Genomic DNA, 12,729 nt, shown 5'->3' with positions numbered 1-12,729 from the left:
GGGACCCTTGTTGCAATGTTCTTTGAAGGGAGTAGTACACAGCGTTGTACGAGATCTTGTATGAGATATTCTCACATGGAATAGCTTTCATTTCACAGAACAAGAATAGACTGACGAGTTTCAGAATAAAGTGCTTTGTTTCTGGCCATTTTGAGCCTGTAATCGAAACCACATATGCTGATGCTGATACTCAACTACTCTAAAGAAGGCCAGTTTTATTGCTTCTCATAATCAGAACAACAGTTTTCAGCCATGCTAACATAATTGCAAAAGGGTTTTCTAATGATTAATTAGCCTTTTAAAATCATAAACTTGGATTAGCTAACATAATGTGCCATTGGAACACAAGAGTGATGGTTGCTGATAATGGGCCTCTGTACACCTATGTAGATATTCCATAAAAAAATCTGCCGTTTCCAGCTGCAATAGTCATTTACAACATTAACAATGTTTTAATGGACAAAAAATGTGCTTTTCTTTCAAAAACAAGGACATTTCTAAGTGATACCAAACTTTTGAACGGTAGTACGTATCTTCGTATGTACGTATGTACGTGTGTATACAGTTGAAGTCTGAAGTTTACATATAATAAAATCACTTCAGTTAGTCAGTGTGCAACAGATGAAATATACATTCATTAGGTAACAAAACATACCAGAATTCTCTGCAACACAAGTAAACTCAAACTCAACTACTCCACAAATTTCTTGTTAACAAACTATAGTTTTGGCAAGTCGGTTATGGCATCTACTTCGTGCATGACACAATAAATGTTTCCAACAATTGTTTACACATGGATTATTTCACTTACAATTCACTGTATCACAATTCCAGTGGGTCTGAAGTTTACATACACTAGGTTTATTGTGCCTATAAACAGCTTGGAAAATTTCACAAAATTATGTCATGGCTTTAGAAGCTTCTGATAGGCTAATTGACATCATTTGAGTAATTTGGAGGTGTACCTGTGGATGTATTTTAATGCCTACCTTCAGACTCAGTGCCTCTTTGCTTGACATCATGGGAAAATCAAAAGAAATCAGCCAAGACCTCAGAAAAACAAATTGTAGACCACAAGTCTGGTTCATCCTTGGGAGCAGTTTCCAAACACCTGAAAGTACCACGTTCATCTGTACAAACAATAGTATGCAAGTATTAACACCATGGGACCAGACAGCCGTCATACCGCTCAGGAGGAGACGCGTTCCGTCTCCTAGAGATGAAATTACTTTGGTGCGAAAAGTGCAAATCAATCCCAGAACAACAGCAGAGGACCTTGTGAAGATGCTGGAGGAAACAGGTACAAAAGTAACTATATCGACATAACCTGAAAAGTCGCTCAGCAAGGAAGAAGCCACTGCTCCAAAACCACCATAGAAAAGCCAGACTATGGTTTGCAACTGCACATGGGGACAAAGATCATACTTTTTGGAGAAATGTCCTCTGGTCTGATGAAACAAATGGCCATAATTACCATTGTTACGTTTGGAGGAAAAAGGGGGAGGTTTGCAAGCTGAAGAACACCATCCCAACCGTGAAGCACAGGGGTGGCAGCATCATGTTGTGGGGGTGCTTTGCTGCAGGAGGGACTGGTGCACTTCACAAAATAGATGGCTCATGAGGCAGGAAAATAATGTGGATACATTGAAGCAACATCCCAAGACATCAGTCAGGAAGTTAAAGCTTGGTTGCAAATGGGTCTTCCAAATGGACTATGACCCCAACCATACTTCCAAAGTTGTGGCTTAAGGACAACAAAGTCAAGGTATTAGACTGGCCATCACAAAGCCCTGACCTCAATCCTTTAGAAGACTTGTGGGCAGAACTGAAGAAGCATGTGCGAGCGAGAAGGCCTACAATCCTGACTCGGTTACACCAGCTCTGTCAGGATGAATGGGTCAAAATTCACCCAATTTATTGTGGTAAGCTTGTGGAAGGCCACCCGAAATGTTTGACCCAAGTTAAACAATTTAAAAGGCAATGCTACCAAATATTAATTGAGTGTTTGTAAACGTCTGACCCACTTGGAATGTAATGAAAGAAATAAAAGCTGAAATAAATGATTCTCTCTACTATTATTCTGACATTTCACATTCTTAAAATAAAGTGGTGATCCTAACTGACCTAAAACAGGGACTTTTTACTAGGATTAAATGTCAGAAATTGTGAAAAGCTGAGTTTAAATGTATTTGGCTAAGGTGTATGTAAACTTCCTATTTTAACTGTAAATTTAAATATACATACAGTGAGGCAAAAAAGTATTTAGTCAGCCACCAATTGTGCAAGTTCTCCCACTTAAAAAGATGAGAGATGCCTGTAATTTTCATCATAGGTACACTTCAACTATGACAGACAAAATTTGAAAAAAAATCCAGAAAATCACATTGTAGGATTTTTAATGAATTTATTTGCAAATTTTGCTGGAAAATAAGTATTTGGTCAATAACAAAAGTTTATCTCAATACTTTGTTATATAGCCTTTGTTGGCAATGACAGAGGTCAAACGTTTTCTGTAAGTCTTCACAAGGTTGCTGGTATTTTGGCCCATTCCTCCATGCAGATCTCCTCTAGAGCAGTGATGTTTTGGGGCTGTTGCTGGGCAACACGGACTTTCAACTCCCTCCAAAGATTTTCTATGGGGCTGACATCTGGAGACAGGCTAGACCACTCCAGGACCTTGAAATGCTTCTTACGAAGCCACTCCTTCGTTGCCGGGCGGTGTGTTTGGGATCATTGTCATACTGAAAGACCCAGCCACGTTTCATCTTCAATGCCCTTGCTGATGGAAGGAGGTTTTCACTCAAAATCTCACGATACATGGCCCCATTCATTCTTTCCTTTAGTCGTCCTGGTCCCTTTGCAGAAAAACAGCCCCAAAGCATGATGTTTCCACCCCCATGCTTCACATTAGGTATGGTGTTCTTTGGATGCAACTCAGCATTCTTTGTCCTCCAAACATGACGAGTTGAGTTTTTACCAAAAAGTTATATTTTGGTTTCATCTGACCATATGACATTCTCCCAATCTTCTTCTGGATCATCCAAATGCTCTCTAGCAAACTTCAGACGGGCCTGGACATGTACTGGCTTAAGCAGGGGGACACGTCTGGCACTGCAGGATTTGAGTCCTTGGCGGCGTAGTGTGTTACTGATGGTAGGCTTTGTTACTTTGGTCCCAGCTCTCTGCAGGTCATTCAGTAGGTCCCCCCGTGTGGTTCTGGGATTTTTGCTCACCGTTCTTGTGATCATTTTGACCCCACGGGGTGAGATCTTGCGTGGAGCCCCAGATCGAGGGAGATTATCAATGGTCTTGTATGTCTTCCATTTCCTAATAATTGCTCCCACAGTTGATTTCTTCAAACCAAGCTGCTTACCTATTGCAGATTCCGTCTTCCCAGCCTGGTGCAGGTCTACAATTTTGTTTTTGGTGTCCTTTGACAGCTCTTTGGTCTTGGCCATAGTGGAGTTTGGAGTGTGACTGTTTGAGGTTGTGGACAGGTGTCTTTTATACTGATAACAAGTTCAAACAGGTAACGAGTGGAGGACAGAGGAGCCTCTTAAAGAAGAAGCTACAGGTCTGTGAGAGCAAGACATCTTGCTTGTTTGTAGGTGACCAAATAATTATTTTCCACCATAATTTGCAAATAAATTCATTATTTTTTTTTTCAAATTTTGTCTGTCATAGTTGAAGTGTACCTATGAGGAAAATTACAGGCTTCTCTCATCTTTTTAAGTGGGAGAACTTGCACAATTGGTGGCTGACTAAATACTTTTTTGCCCCACTGTATATTTACCCCACAACTATATGAGGGATTGGAAATGACGCAGACAATTACACCGATGAAAAGCTACAATCTATCCGCAATATTAAAGCTGATCCACCCACATCAAAAAGTGCAATAGTCACCATTAGTCTGGTACCAGGTTGTTTTTACTCTCCAACTTTGTTCAGTTCAAGGGGTGTTGCGAGCTCCAAATTATGTAGACACACGCACATGTGCACAGCTTTCCCAAGGGCAATACCCACACAACATGTTTAGGCTCTACGCATGCACAAAATATGACATTGGCTCGATTTAAGCTACTTCAAACTAGGCAAAGCAGCAACGCCTATGCTGACCCTGTCCATTAACATTGACTAGAATCAGGAAATTCTGCGCACTTCAAAGATTGTGGTGGCTTTGAATGGATGGAAAGAAATGCACGAATACCCTAGCACCTTTCCTGAGGGTTTTATGCCGTTTCAAAACACCAGAAGCATTGAGAAAAAAACTTTTTTATATAATACATTTTTTTATTTGTTTTTTTCATAACATCTTTCCTCATTAGATTATCACAGGGTAAGCACTGCCTACCCTGCCTACCCTGACTGCACGTCACTGTAAGATGTGTTGCACGTGTCTTGGCCGAGCTAGAACGTTTTTCATAAGTGCTCTATTTAATACTGTAGGAAAATATGTCTGTGTGGTGGGCATAGTGTTGGAGAAAGTGTTGTGTGGATCAACCTTGAAATAATTTGAGATTCCCTATTGAATACAGATATGGTCATCTCGGACGGAGGTAGCCACTAGCTACTGTAAATAACAATCACTTCCCAAATGAGATGGAGTTATATCAGGCAGTAGGCAGTTTTCCATCTGCAGCGACAGAGCCCAGTGTTCTATAGGGCCTCTCAGCTCTAACAGACACACATGAGAGCTGCAGCTTTGAGATACAGTAAATGAGGTCTGATTGAAGTGAGCTGATGCTAAGTGCTTTGTTACGGCTATCAGAAGCACAGGCTGGCTGAGTTAGAAGAAGAGATCATTCAGAAGAACAGCTCATGCCTCAGCAAGGAGGAAGAAAGGCAGGCAAAGATTTAAACATCCATGTTCAGGGTGGAAGACTAACAGGCTTAGGGAAGAGAGGGAAAATGTACTGAAGGACATGAAAAGTTGTGAAAGAGAGCGGAGTCCTCAAAAATGATCTGCAAACGAATAGCTGCACGCAATGTTTTGGATGGCTGATTGATTAGCAGGCACTCAAAATACAAATCTGGCCTGCAATTGTCAGTCATCCAAAACCTCCGCAAATTCTAATGACCATAGATCATATTCACAATGCACAATCATTTCAGGGACATTTCTTCTCATCTAGGGAAATCTTACTTACTTTACATTTTCATAGTTCTGGTGCCAAGGCCCCCAAATCAGCACAATGTCCTTTAGAAATAAGTACATCATCTTATTTCTGCCCAATAACTGAAAACGCATTAGCTGTATCCATTATGCAAATGGTTTTCCTTGGTTTTAGGGAAACCCCAGTTGGATTCTGTGAGGCAAAATCTGTGTCAAATGAAATGAGAAATATAATTTCTAAATGTTACTCGCTCCCCCAAAAATGCTTTCAGAGGTGCAGCCTAACTTTGGTGATGTAGCAGAGGGCCTCTCTGAACCTATCTGAAACAGTTAAAGTTTAATGAGGCTGTGTGTCGAGCCTACTGCCACTGACCTTCCCTTCACAGGTAAGCTCACTGAGAGCACAGCAATGATCTGGAGTAGAGTTACAGGGGAGGAGAGGAGAATAAAGGAGAGGAGAGGAGAGCTGGGCTAGCTGGGCATTATTATGTTAGTGTAGCAGTATGAGCTGCCAGGTTGGGAACTGAGCCAACCAGTACACTGGGGTTTAGTACACCCACTCCTGTGACAGGTTTTTAATGACTATTGAGTCGGGACCTTGGTTCAACGTCTCATCTGTTGCCTGTGTGAATGAATAGCCTTGCTAAAAAAAAATGGACAGATCTGGGATCAGCTTCCCCTCACCCAATCTTCACCTTCAAACACAAAACAAACCTTAGACCAACATTTAGGGGTAACTTCCTCCTACTGTGTGTATGCAGTATGCTGCCTGTGTGAATGTGAATAGCCGCCTGGTGCAGTGTGGGTGGCTATATATATGTATTTATTTGTTAAATAAATGATTCAAGGTCAGACAGCACTGGCTCTGAGCGAGACAGTGGTGGACCATTAAGGTTGTGAGACTTCACTGACTGTACCAATGGAACTATATCTCCATGAAAGTGTCCCAGTAATAGGGCCCTCACATTGTTTATGCAAGTGTTGTGTGGATGTACCGGTGAATGATATTTGCTCTCTCTATCTAAAGTATCTCTGTTTGTGTGTTTGTCCTCTCTTCCACTCTCCTTGAGTCACGCTCTTTCTCTCTCTCTCGCTCTTTCTCTGTCTCTCACTCTCACTCGCTCTCTTCTAGGCCTATGCCTTGTTCTTTCTAAGTATGTCTCTCACTCTCTTTCCCGCTTTCCCTTAAATGTTATTCTCCTTGTAAACACCCAGTGCTCTGTCCTGCCATGGCTCGGTGTTAGTTTTCTAGCGCTGCCCTGACATTACCAATGTAGTAGTTAGCTACGCTGCCCTAACATTATCAGTGTAATAGCTGGCTAGCTGTGCGTGGACATAGCATTAGCAGTCTGCATCATGTTCTCCTATAGCGCTTCAGTGACTTTTAATTTGCACTTCTGCTGCTGCTGGGCTTCTATCTGCTGCCCTGACAGTCCCAGTACTCCCACACCCCTCCAGCCAACCAGTCCGCACTCAGACAGGCACACACATTGGAAAGCATGCGCACATTTGTGAAGCAGATCACACAAACACACACACACACACACACACACATATTTATGGTGTCAAAAAAAAGAACACATACATTGCTCTTCCTTTCACACATTTCAAACCCATTTTAACATGTGTGGTTAAAGGCACACACATACACACAGCTCTCTGTCTCCCACTCAGCTATCCATTTGCAGAGTGCTTTAGGTGGCTAATTCATAGGGACTTGTGTGAACTCCCCAGCAGTGTGAGACCAGATCAGAGCTCAGTCAGACGGAGGTCACATCTAATCACCCGGGGTCATAACTCTCAGCCCTTATCTACTGCACTGAGCTAGAAAGAACAAGTGTCACAGTCTCAACAGTCTCACCCCTCCAACTATTAGTCACGCACGTTATCACACTGACCACGATAGTTTCATGAAAAAGGAGTGTGTGTGTGTGTGTGTGTGTGTGAAATCAGAACCATTGAAATCATTCATCTCTGCAGGAGAGATAAGATGACCGGGAGGGATGGCGTGTAGTCAGGATAGAACATTCTCACCAAACTACTGTCCCCTACTGGGGGTTGGGAGTTCAGATGAGGAATTTTACAAGTGAGGCCACAGCAGAGAAAGAAAAGAGACAGAGCAAGAAAGAGAGATAGGACGACAGACAGACAGAGCTAGAGACAGTCAGAGACAGGGAGAGTTTTTGCTACTTAGAAAATGCGCTGTATGTTTTCAATGGATAAGAAGTATCTCCGTTTGATAACATGTTCTCCCATTCCATGCCTTCTGAACACGACCCAGCCAAACACTACGACGTCATCGCTCTAGACAGAGACTAGAAGGTCTGGGCACAGATGGTCCAGTGGAATCATCTTGAGCAGGGGTATTCAACTCTTACTCTATGAGGTCCGGAGCCTGCTGGGTTTCTCTTTTACCTGGTAATTAATTGTACCCACCTTGTGTCCCAGGTCTAAATTAGTCCCTGATTAGAGGGGAACGATGAAAAAACGCTGTGGAATTGGCTTCGGTGTGCAGAGTTGAGTTTGAGGGGTCTAGAGGGACTATCAAAGAGGAACTTGCAGATCATCCCCAAATCCTTCAAAACATTGCTGTGAACACCCCCATAAAGAGTTAGTTGGTCTAGTCCACAATTTCCAGGACAGTTACAACAGTCATTGTATAATTCAGACGCTAAAGGGGACCATTGTACCATGCAGCCAAAACAGTCTGTCTGGTATCACAGGATACTGTGGAAGTACTACTGTAGTCTAATAGTTCTATATCTGAGAGGGTTCCATACAGAGCAAAGCATTCCACCAACATTCTATCTGCCAGTCTGAGACAAAGAATTCCTCTCACTTCCATTGGATGTTGATTTAAGATTCTGAGATGTTCTGACAGCTCCACAAGTCACTGGTTGGTGGCATGAGTCACTGAGTAAAACATGCACACAAACAGTACAAGTCAAAAGTTTGGACACACCTACTCCTTCTTGGGTTCTTTATTTTTACTAATTTCTACATTGTAGAATAACACTACGAAATAATACATGGATTAATGTAGTAAGCAACAAAGTGTTAAACAAATATATTTGAGATTCTTCAAAGTAGCCACCCATTTCCTTGATGACAGCTGTGCACACTCTTGGCATTCTCTCAACCTGTTTCATTAGGTTGTCACCTGGAATGTACTTCAATTCAAATAAAAACAAATTAAATCAAATTTTATTGGTCACATACACATGGCTAGCAGATGTTATTGCAAGTGTAGCAAAATGCTTGTAATTCTAGTTCCGACAGTGCAGAAATACCTAACAAGTAATATCTAACAATTCCACAACAAAAACATTATACACACATATCTAAGTAAAGGAACAGAATAAGAATGTATAAATATATAGATGAGCAATGTCAGAGCGGCATAGGATAAGATGTAAAATATTGCATAAAATACAGTATATACATATGAGATGAGTAATGCAAAGTAGGTGAACGGATGATCTCAGCATGTGTGGTTCTCACCGAGAAGCATGGAGGAGGAGGTGTGATGGTGTGTGGGTGCATTGCTGGTGACACTGTCAGTGATCTATTTAGAAATTAAGGCACACTTAACCAGTATGGCAACCACAACATTCTGCAGCGATGCGCCATCCCATCTGGTTTGCGCTTAGTGGAACTATCATTTATTTTGACCCAAAACACCTCCAAGCTGTGTAAGAGTTATTTGACAAAGAACGAGTGTGATGATTTCTGCATCAGATGACCTGGCCTCCACAATCACACAATCTCAACCCAATTGAGATGGTTTGGGATGAGTTGGACCGCAGAGTGAAGGAAAAGCAGTCAACAAGTGCTCAGCATATGTGGGAACTGCTTCAAGACTGTTGGAAAAGCATTCCAGGTGAAACTGGTTGAGAGAATGCCAAGAGTGTGCAAAGCTGTCATCAAGGCAAAGGGTGGCTACTTTGAAGATCCTCAAATATAAAATATATTTGGATTTGTTTGAAAATGTTTGGTTACTACAACGGGGGAAAGACAGACACTCCAGCCAAAGGAATATCCAGGGAGGGTTAACCTTGTCAAGTTCAAAGTGAGAGGAACCCCAACATATCATCAGCAAAATAAGAAGAAAGGGAATGTGCACAGCGGCTGGCCACACAGTGTGGGCCACTCCCAGGCCTCACCCTGATCGTTATTCAGGTGGTAGTGATAAACATAAGGTGACCTTGCTGGCTTTCACATGGGAGACGGACCCTGCTGCTACAGCAACACAGAGAAAAACACTAGAGAGGTCCTCGAGGCTAAGTAGTATATTCACTCTGTAGCTAACATCTTAACTGGAGGATAACCAGGGGCATTCTCCTCACCACAATGCAACACTTTCACAGGTGTACAATGCCTAGATTATGGTTATTCTGAGTGATGGAGAGAGACCCATCTCTACCATCTCTATCCCTCTATCCTTGCCTCTCAGCCTTCCCAGTTTCTGCACTCATCAACGCTACAGTGTTGCCTTGCCAAATAGACCAGAGCCAAAAAGCAAAAACATACACCTTCACCCTCCACTCTCCACGTTTGTGTTTCTATTTCATCAATTCACAGTACTATTCATGTTATTAAAACTCACTTTAGAGGTGTTCTGTTGATGGTATGGAGACGTTTTATGCACTGACTGTGCTGTCCCTCCAGATAAATAGAAAGCTGAATAGGCTTTTATATAAAAAGGGTCATATTAACATACACAATGAACTGTCTGGAGTGGTGCTTTAACATTTGGGAGAAAGACAGCGAGATATGCGTACCTTCTGAATGCTGTATGTTCTTCACCATTATATTAGTCATTTGATATGTATCAATAAATTGCAAGTGCCCTTTCCTACTCTTGCTCAGCAGACCTTTAAAGGTAAACATCACTGTCAGAAGGTAATTTATGCTTGAGTGCGTTCATATTAATGTGTGTGTGTGTGTGTGTGTGTGTGTACCCACGCACGCACGCGCAAGACACTGTGCGCGTTATACCAGCCTGCCAGCACACAGCGCCAGCCATACGCACCTGCCCGCGAAACGTGCTCATCAGCGGCGCATGATGATGGTAGGGCTGACGGTATAGCGCCCCGGGAGCAGCCGTGGGGTTTCTTTGCCCCTGTACCACTAAACTGGGCTGCATATCTATCACTTTGGGTGTAACAGACCCGAAACACAACCTACCGTTTTACTTTTTAGCAATCAGGGGTCTGTCAATGGAGCATGAACCATCCCACTGGACATACACTGGTTGAATTAAATTACGTTGTACCAACGTGGAATATCCATTGAATTGACGTCTTTGCCCGATGGGATGCCCCTGTTTGATCCTGCAAACTATTGGAATAATCCATAATGTGTCCCAAAACCAGATGAAACATTTAGCCCCTCATGCCAAATGGTGTATAAGTGCGTATCTCTATCCCATGCACAGTTGCGTCTAATGAAATGAAAACGGAAAATGGGAACCCTTTCATAACAGTCGAACACCAACAACTGCTCTAGCAACATCATGCTTTTTGAAACCCTTACCCTTAACGATAGGCAATGACAACCTTTAAACTGCACAAATCTTTACAGGTCAGAAAACAGAAATCTTATCTGATAGTGCGACAAGGAAACGCAAATTTGTGTTTACCTACCTCAATTAGCGGAGGAGAGCGGGTGTTTTTCTTTCTGTCTCTGGCGGAGAGATGCTGAGATATGTGTTGACTCCCGGCAGAAGGGATGCGTAGACAGCTGATCATGCGCAAGAGACACACTGATGCTACCCGTTCAGAACGCCCTGTAATAAAGGAGACCACACAGAAAATAGAAGCGTCTCAAGCCTCATCTGACAGATCTTTGTTGCCCCTCCCACCCTCTCTCTTCTTTTGTCGTTGCTCACTCGTTTTTCCTGTCTCCCCCTTCTGCACTAAGCAATTTAGTCAAGCTGCAGCCGCTGTCCTGTTAGGATGATCTGTCTCTCGAATAGCAGCCGCTTTTCTTTCGCTGCTTGTACTCCCTGCCCACCGTCCTCCTCTCTCACCTTCTGTTCTCTTCTCCTTTAAAATTAAACGAAGAAAAACAAAACAGCAGCAGCCTGTGCATCTCACTCGCCTTTGTTGCCCGCCTCTCCTACACAGTCAACCTGGACACAGAGTTAGACATAACATGGAACATCTAAATCTGTCTCTCTCTATTTAGTATGATATCATGTTTCATATGGTAAGCATTAATTTGTGGATGTCCATCATCCATTTTGTATGATATGTTAAGAATTGTATGATATGTTACAAATTGCAAGGCATACAATATGTTACAAATTCCAATTTGTTGTGGCTAATGTTAGCTAGGCTAGCGGTTCTGTGCTTCGCAATTGACTCAAGCTGCAGCCCCTGTTATGGTTAGGGGTTAGGGTTAGGAGTTAGGTTAAAGGGTTAGGGGAAGGGTTAGCTAACATGCGAAGTAGTTGCAAAGTAGCTAAAAAGTAGAAAGTAGTTGCAAAGTTGATAAAATGCCAAAGTTGTCCGTGATGAGTTTCAAACACGCAATCTTTGGGTACTTGATGTTCTCGCTATATATGCCCACCCATCCACCCCGACCAACTACTCTCCTTTCGTTTTTGCTTTAAGTAACCTTCTGTGTTACGTAACCATACCAAACATAACGTATCATACTAATTTGAATGTCCTGGATCTACATTTACTATGTTACTGACACAGCAGCTACTCATTTTAGAATATTAGCCATATCTCCAAATGTGTGGGCTGCGCACGCCCTCCCCCATGCTCCCATTCCTCATTTCACACCTCACTAATGAACATCTCATGCCACAATATGCACACAATCTCATCAATGAGCGAGACCTGCCTGTCGCACGGGGTACTCGAGCGCTTTCCTTAATGATTTCCTCAGACGTTCTTACACCCAGGTCTCATCTACCCACACCTGAGCTCCCTGCTCATAGCCAATAGGCCACATATGGCGCTGACACTCACAGTACTGATGGCAAAAGAAAACGCACAATATGAATACGTGCATTTGGAAAGTATTCATACCCCTTGACCTATTCCACATTTTGTTGTTACAGCCTGATTTCAAAATGTGTTTCTTTTTTCACGATACACAATACTGCATAATTACAAATTGAAAACATGTTTTTGGAAATGTTTTCACATTTATTGACAATTAAATGCAGAACTATATCATTTTGAGAAGTATTCACATCCCTCTGCACCCCTTTGCTATGACACTCCAAATTGACCTCAGGTACATCAAATTTCCTTTGATCATCCTTTAGATGTCAATACAACTTCATTGGAGTCCACCTGTGGCAAATTCAATGACTCAATGACATGACTTAGAAAGAAACACACCTGTCTATATAAGGTCCCACAGTTGACAGTGCATGTCAGAGCTGAAACTATACCATGAAGTTCAAAGAACTGTCCATAGATCTCCGGGATGAAATTATGATGAGACATACAATACCAGTCAAAAGTTTGTACACCTACTCATTTAAGGTTTTTTATTTATTTAGACTATTTTCTACATTCTAGAATAATAGTGAAGGTATCAAAACTACAAAATAACATGGAATCATGTAGTAACCCAAAAAGTGCTAAACA

At 42.2% G+C, this 12,729-nt stretch overlaps 1 protein-coding gene across 1 annotated transcript in view; it reads right to left on the bottom strand.

Annotated features, from left to right (window-relative positions):
• LOC110494060 (contactin 2) overlaps positions 1–11,707 on the bottom strand; it is an 83,032-nt gene extending 71,325 nt beyond the window's left edge. Inside the window, exon 1 of the mRNA XM_036950110.2 lies at positions 10,762–11,707. The gene's annotated coding sequence lies outside the window, so the exon portion shown is untranslated. The remainder of the gene's footprint in view (positions 1–10,761) is intronic.
• Positions 11,708–12,729: the final 1,022 nt, after the last annotated feature.

This window comes from Oncorhynchus mykiss, chromosome 17 (assembly GCF_057628025.1).
Source record: "Oncorhynchus mykiss isolate SJ-2025 chromosome 17, ASM5762802v1, whole genome shotgun sequence".
Classification (NCBI taxonomy): Eukaryota; Metazoa; Chordata; class Actinopteri; order Salmoniformes; family Salmonidae; genus Oncorhynchus; species Oncorhynchus mykiss.
This window is presented reverse-complemented; position numbering and strand designations above follow the sequence as displayed.